General features: G+C 49.3%; 1 protein-coding gene across 1 annotated transcript in view; it reads right to left on the reverse strand.

Annotated features, from left to right (window-relative positions):
- The window catches only part of PLEKHM1 (pleckstrin homology and RUN domain containing M1), a 45,851-nt gene extending 40,911 nt beyond the window's left edge, over positions 1–4,940 (reverse strand). The window contains exon 1 of the mRNA XM_075561999.1: positions 4,545–4,940. The gene's annotated coding sequence lies outside the window, so the exon portion shown is untranslated. The remainder of the gene's footprint in view (positions 1–4,544) is intronic.
- Positions 4,941–7,692: the final 2,752 nt, after the last annotated feature.

The raw sequence follows: 7,692 nt of genomic DNA on the forward strand, positions 1-7,692 counted from the left end.
TAAAATTATTTTCATTGCTACTTCATAACTGTAATTTTGCTACCATTATGAATCGGGCAACCCCTGTGAAAGGTTCATTCAACCCCCAAAGGGTTTGCGACCCACAGGTCAAGAACTGCTGGTTTAGAACCACTGTTCTAGAGAAAGCCTTCAATCTCCAAAATTGTCCCTCCCTCTCCCACTCCAAGGCCCCGTGATGTGAATAGGTCTGAGTTGGCTGAGGGCTCCATAATCAACTAAGATTAAGAGGATTCTTAACCCCAGAATGATTCTTTGAGATAAACTTTAAGCCTGAAACCAAAAATATCCCCATAAGTCTTCTTTCAACCAAACAACAGTTTCGCTTAACTAGTAGAGAATGTCCCCTTAAGCACTGTGTTCTTTTCAGAACTATCAATATCGGACCAAATCGAATCGTTAACAACTCGAAATATTAGATAGGAAACTTAGGGGGGCAGAGATCATCTGTTAATGGGGGGAGAATAATTCAGAAAACAAAGGTGAGAATGGGTGTACAACTTGAAAAATTAACCAATGCCAATGAACTGTCTATGTGGAAACTGCTGCCTTGGTATATATTTTGCTGTGTATATTCTCAGCACCAATAAGAAAGGAATAATATTGTATTCCTGGGGGCAGAGGCAGGGGAAGGTGTCAGTAAGTGGGTGCCCCAGTCAAGTAATCCTAAACCAAATTGAACCGAAAATCAGTGATGAGACAAGTAAGTAACTGGCTCCCACAACAGTGTCACAAAGTCCAGAGATGTTCGACAGTAACTCAGAGGAACCCCCGAGGAGAGCCTGCCACTTGACAAGCCACAAAAACAGGCCTGAGACTTTGGAGTTCAAGCTACAGTTCAGGGCGCACTTTTCAGTCACCTTACCGACCCACACCTGTGCCATCAGACCTCAGCAAAGTAAAAAAAATGCAGGCATCAGAGGCAGACATCTGGCTACGACACAAGAAACCAAACCGCTAGCGGAGCCTGGATGGAGCTTTGGGTCTCTTGCCTGCTGGCTCAAAGCTCCAGTACCCTGTGGTCCCGTCCCCATGTCTAACATCGCGTGAGACTGGTTTCACTTCCCATCCTCAGCTTGGTTTTTGGTTTTTTTCGTTTTCAATCTACAAGTACCAATTCAAGAGAGGCACAGTCCCAAAGAGCCCCAAAGTCGGAAGAACTTGGGCAACACCATAAAATGCTTGCAAAAGCTCACAGCGAATGCTGCCCTTTTACAGTCTCCGAGTCACTTCCACCCCGAGGCACTGGCTTAGCCTTACACAGCTCTGCAGGGTGAGCAGAGCTGAGCTTTTCTGGTTTCATTCCGTCCTTACAACAATGCTGGGAGAAGACTGGTGATCCCCGCAGTGTACCGGGGGGGGGGGGGGGGGGGGGGGGAGAAAGCCGAGGCTTTGTAAAAGGGGGCCTCAGGGGTGAGATGGAATTCTTTGGCTTCCTCCTTCCAAGTCCGATGCCTTCCCACCAGATCGAACTGTCTCAGGTCTCTGGCTCAGAGTTTCACACAAACATCACTTACAGATCTTTTAAGGAGATACACAGAAGTTCCTTGCCCCTCCCCCCACTGCAATCAAGGTCAAAAACTACTGGGCTCTGTAACTCCAACCACCTGAGCCATAGTACCCAAGCCCCAGGGCTGCCCTTCTCACCATCCCAGCATAGGGAAGGGGCTGTCCTGGTCGTTTTTCATTAGACGGCCTTGCCTTCTACACATCCAGAGACCAAGGATGAAGGAAAACAGAGGAACGGCTGCGATGAAGACTTACATCAAAAGAACAAGTGGGTACTTGGCTTCACTGCTTTCAAGTATTCCATCCACCAGAAAACGGCCACCTCTTCTCTCTACACTGCTCAGCCACTCCCACAGCCGTCCCTGTACTGGTGGAAGCAGATCACGTGCCTGGCTGTTCACAACAGCCTGGTACAAGCCATCCAGCTGCTGTACCAACAGATGAGTCACGTTTTTGGTGTTGTTTTTTTTTTTCAGTAAGAAAAGATTGACAAAGTTCTCATCTGATTCAGAAAGGCAGCTGATCTGTCAGACATGTGAGTGATGAATAAGTAAACAGCACCTACCTTCCACTTGAAGAAACGCAACTTGGCTTTCTGGACAATTGTCTTGTGAGGGATGGGAATGAGGGTGGACTCAGAAGCAATTAAGTGCCAGCTGGGGGGTGAGAACGATCTAGAAGCCTGTGAATCTCAAACTAAGGGCTAGTGGGCCAGGAAAGAACTGTGCAGTTGGTGAACAAAGCGTTAGCTTTCGCTCTGCCCTCCTTCCCTCCAATAACCCCCATCTCCCTCCATACACTGTATCCACTTCCCTTAGGAGTCTAGCTGGGACCAAGTCCTGAATACAGGTAGTCCCCAACTTTGGATGAGTCCCAGCCAAGTAGAGCTGCACTTAGCCTGCTCGTTTGTGTGTATGTGGGCATCTTATCGTTAGTATGAACTACGCACAATATTGCAACATGTAGTTTGCCAATGTGATCAGTACCATGTCAGTCCCAAAAGACATTAAAAGATTGGATTTATAGAGATTGGTCATAAAAGGCAAGAAAATGTAAAAAAAAAAAAAAAGATCGCAAACTTACATCAGAACCAACTTAAGACAGTCCTCGGAACAGAACACTTTCGTAAGTCAGGGACTATCTGTCCATGAAAACAGGAACTCCACCTGACTCACTCACCATTGCATTTCCTGTGACTAGAACAGTGACTGATGCCCAGTGGGGTTCCAAAACCACTTGCTGAGTGAACTGATGAATGAGATGGAAACAAGGCACAGGGCAGGTGTTATTCCCTTGTTTCCATTTCATAGACCGTGCGAAGGTAAGGTACACAGCTGGAAAACGGTGGAGTCATTATGTCATGCTCCTGTGGATGAGACTGAAATCCATTCACCCATGTTGCACCTTAAGGGAGGGAAACTAAGGTCCAACCACATTCAGCTTTCACAGGATGAGCCCAGAAGGGTGGGATGGTAAGCAAGGATGATGGGCTCTCTTGGGGTCCCTTTCAAATGACTGTGTGAGGATGGCCAACCCTTTTTAGAACCAGGCCACCAGAATTTGGAGAGGGTGAGCACCACAAAGTCCCAGGGGACAAGTGCCAATCATGGAACCTGGGTGCCTCAGCATTGTCTGGCTCCCTGTGTTCATGAGTTGTCTAAAACTGTCAAGACCCAATGATCTAACACTTGTAGGAAAAAAGTGGCGATTCAGCGACCTCTGTATCCACCTAGGCTCTGGCCTCTGAAGACCCACTCACCTACACAATTCACAACCTGTAGCAACCCGCCTGTGTTAAGAGTGTGGGGACTGACAGGGAATCAGGCCTGGCTGATAGAAACACTGGGTTCTGTGACCATGGCCATCCTCGCTCTGTGACACTCTGATGTCCACAAGGTCGAACACCTGCCAAAAGGAAGCGAGGGCTCTGCTGCCCTGGGCCTAATGAATTGGATGAATGACCATCCCTCCGCTTCCAAATGTTGGGATCATGCTGCCTACCATTCCAGCAGCTGGAACACTACATGAAGGCTAGACACTCCTCCCTGGGAATGAGTAGACGCTCAGGCATGGAGCAAAACCTTGACCCCAGAGGGCTCTACTCCTTGACACGTATTTACCCTCTGAGAGTCTGTCTCCAACTCGCTGGCTATGAGCAAGCACCTGGATTTGGCTGCTGGGGAGCAGCTGGGGAGCCTGGAAGAGGATGTGGTTGAAGCAGGCTATGTCAAGAGAAGAATGGGTGCACAACATTGATATGGGGGGAGCAGAGGTGAGAGAGCAGAGACTTGGTTTTTGAGATGGCAGTCTGAAAGTTAGCAGGAATTGGGGCAGTTTAGCAAAGACTTGGGAAATGGGGTGTCTTTTAAGATGTCAGCAGGTAGAATAATGACTGGAATTATAAAGTGGGGGAAGAATATGGGGAGCTAGGGAATTAGGGGACAAGTCTGTAAGGGCAAAACCTGGGATGGGGTGAGGATCAGCCCTCTCAGGAAAAAGGGGTGAGCTGAACAGGGCACCTACTTTGGTGGTGGATTTTAAGTGACAGTAGGACCCAGCTGGGGTGACTGAGGTAAGCAGACCTCTGGCGGCTGAGATGGGGTGTGGGAGGCTGAGAAAGAAGCTTGAGGCAGGAAAGGAGAAACCAGAAGAGGGAGAGGGATGGAGAGGTGAGGATGACATGGGGTGGGGGGCTGAGGGATGTGGCTTGGGAGCTGGGCTGGAGTAGGGTCGGGGTGACGCTGCGTTGACGCAAGGATGATGAAGGGTCTGGGTCTGAGTGGGCTGACAGGAGGGCACAGGCCTGTCACGGCAATGCAGGCTGTGGGAGAAGTGGGGCGGGCTGGGCCCGGGACCGGGGGCGGGGTACCGGCCGGGAAGGGTTGAGGGCTCTGGAGTCGAACCGGCTCATGGCCGCCAGGGTTCGGGATCCCGGCGAGCTGAAGACCCGTCGCCCGTTCTCGCCTCGGCCCCGCCGCCCCTCAGCTGCCCTCCTCGCCCCGCGGCCCCTGACTCACCAAAGGGAGAGGGGAGGGGGAGCAGAGGACACTCCCGGCCGCTGCAGCCCCTCAGCCTATAACCGGAAGCTGCGGCCCCTCAGCCACTGACAACAGGAAGCGAGCCGGCGGCGCCTGACGCGATCTCGTTGGCTGGGTTGTCTGGCCCCGCCTTTATCCCCGCAGAGCCAATCGCGGAGCTCGCAGCGTCCCGGGGCGGGGCTAGTCGCTCTCGCGGTGCCGGCGGTTCTCGGTCGCGGGAACAGAAGTTTGCCCTGGAGGCTCACGACCAGAGGCCTGCAGCTGGACGCCTGCTTCTTCCCCGGGCCCCGCGTCAGATCTGCCTTCTCCCCCCAGACCTCGCCCGGCCTCAGCACCATCGGCACCCCCTTGGGGCCGCCTCTTCATCTTCCTCAGCCACTGGCTGCTCACTTGTCAATGGGACCGATGAGGCGTCCTCTACGCTTTTGCTCCCCGCCCCCCCTCCCAGGGCATCAGCCCCGCCCAGCTGGCGAGCCTCCACCCCCGGGGGCTGGAAGGAAAAACATGTTATGACTACACCCTGCGATCCCTTGGGGGCTCATTTGTAATGCACCCATCAGGACGGGAAGCTCAAGGGTCCGCTCCACTAGCTGCAGCTCGTTCTTTTGGTTCCGTCGTAGAAGGTGACATTTCTCTTTCACATCGCCTCAAAACAAAATACCAAAAAGCAGCGACAAATGCAGTGAGGTTCTGACACGGCCTGTGCTTTGGGGTCCCTTACCCGGGCAACTCTAGGACAGAATAGGGCTGTGTTGGAGCCGGGAAGGAGGTGGATACTGCTACCTGCAGGTCCTCAGATCATACAGGGTTACCTGGGGGAACAGCTCAGTTCTTGGTCCACAGATCTCAGCTGGAGCCCTGTGCTCCGTCACATTCCTCAAAGGAAAGTGATGTCCACACTTTACCCCAAAGAAGGGGTTTTGTGCAGGAGCAGCACAGCCAGATCACTAACTCCAAGAAAAAGAGTTTTGTTAAAGGTTGGCACCCGTGTGGAGTTTGAGAGCAACTCAGGCTGTCTTAATGGAATCCCACTTAGGATCAGAATAAGTGGATCTTACATCCTTTCATTCTGGGGTGCACATTTTGAGGGAGTCATGGCCAATAAGCAATGAGAAAAAAGTCCCTCTGTAGAGTTGGCAGGAATATAGAATTTACTATTATGCTGCAAAATAAAAACCAACCTCACTGCCATTGAGTCTATTTTGACTCATAATGCCCCAGCAGACAGAAAGGAACTGCCCTATGAATTTCCAAGACTGTATCTCTTTACGGGAGGAGAAAGCCCCATCTTTATTTTTTTAAATCATTTTATTGGGAGCTCTTACAGATATTATAACAATCCATAATTCAACTAGGTCAAGCATGATTGTACAGTAACTTCAGTTTCAAAACATTTTCTTTTGAACACTTTGATATCAACTCCCCTTTCTCCTCTCCCACCTCTCCCTCCCAGGAACCCTTACAATATAATATGTGTGTGTTTGTAATATAGATTGCCATATCTTCACCATCCAGTGTACCTGGTCACCAACAATTCTGTTATTCGTTCCTCTGGTTACACTGTCACCATTGCTATTGGTTCCCCTTCCCCCCTACCCCCTTTCTTCCTGTACCCTCCGGGAATAATTTCTCTCATTACTGTTTCTGAAGGTTTTATCTATCTTGGATGTCATGCATTGAATGATCTTAATTATACAAATGAACATACACAGGTCTAACAGGATTAATGAGGGAAAACTAAAACCATAATAGTTAGGGGAGGAAATAACAAAGAACTCTTAAGGACAGTTATGTGTTTGGTCAGTGCTATATTGCACCCTGGATATATCATCCCTTCTGTGTGGTCCTGAGACTGTCCAATTATCTTACAGGTGGGTTTTGCGTCTCCACTTTGTCTATGCTCCTTCACGTCAATCTGATTGCTTGTTTTTGAATTTCTGATACCTATTCCCATGATCACACAGTCTGGTGTGCTTTTTCCACATGGGCTTTGTTGCTTCCCTGCTAGATGGCTGTGTGGGGGACCAGCCTCCACAATCAAACGGGTCCAAGGGGCGGTTGTGTAATTGAGGGGTGAAATTAGCGAGACATCGGACACAATAAAGCAGGCAAGGGCTCACCTTCGGGGTCATCATGACTTCAGGAGCCAGATCCATGTAGAGAAAGCGAATACATTTCCAACCACAGCTTATATACCCTCTAGGGGTGTGCCAGTCCCCCTAATTACAGGTAACCGCATGCGTAATAGGGAGGGGTTGTACAATAGGCATACCCATGACAAGATAGGCGGGCTCTAGAGTCAAGATGGCAGCCTAACTGGTCTTCCCTGAGTTGGCTTGCCTCAGGTGTTTGAATGGGTCTATTATCCTTATCAGAAGGGAGCGGCCCTGTTTAAGATGGGACAGACAATAGTGCCTGATTGCTTTAGATAGCTGACAACCTTCAAACATAACCTTTTATCAGTTGACCTCCAAGTGTATAGTCAGTGACCATGTGTTTGCAAACAGCACCTTAGGTTTGGCATATATTATGGAGGGACAACTTGGGGAATAACTTGGCTGCTTGTTTAACTCCAAGCCTTTAAGACCCTTGATGCTCTATCCTCTAATAGCTGATGCCCTGTCTTTCTTCTCATCTTTCTGCTGGTTTCAAACTGCTGACCTTGGAGTTAACAGTCCATCAGAGGAAGCTTAGTGTGAGCACTACTGTGAGCAATCCTATCCATAAAACCGCAGTGCAATTGCTTATTAATATTCAAATAAGTAATAAATTGACTTGGAGAAAAGAGACACAATCTGGGGCAAGAGCAACATGTAATGTTTGAAGTGAAAACATTTTGGGTTTTTATGCAGACTATTAAAATAAAAAGCCAAGCTCACTGCCATGGAGTCAATTCCAACTCATAGCAACACTGAAGGACAGAGTAAAACTGCCCCATGTGGGTTTCTGAGATTGTAACTCATCTTCCCCCATGGAATGACCGGTGGCTTTGAACTCTGACCTTTTGGTTAGGAGCTCAACATGTGACCACTGTATCACCAGGGCTCCTCCACGCAGACCACAGAGACGTCAATGTTATAAATGTCCAAATAGTGTAATTTTTTTTTAAGACAGCGTAATTCCAAAG

The sequence above is a fragment of the Tenrec ecaudatus genome, chromosome 10 (genome assembly GCF_050624435.1).
Source record: "Tenrec ecaudatus isolate mTenEca1 chromosome 10, mTenEca1.hap1, whole genome shotgun sequence".
Classification (NCBI taxonomy): Eukaryota; Metazoa; Chordata; class Mammalia; order Afrosoricida; family Tenrecidae; genus Tenrec; species Tenrec ecaudatus.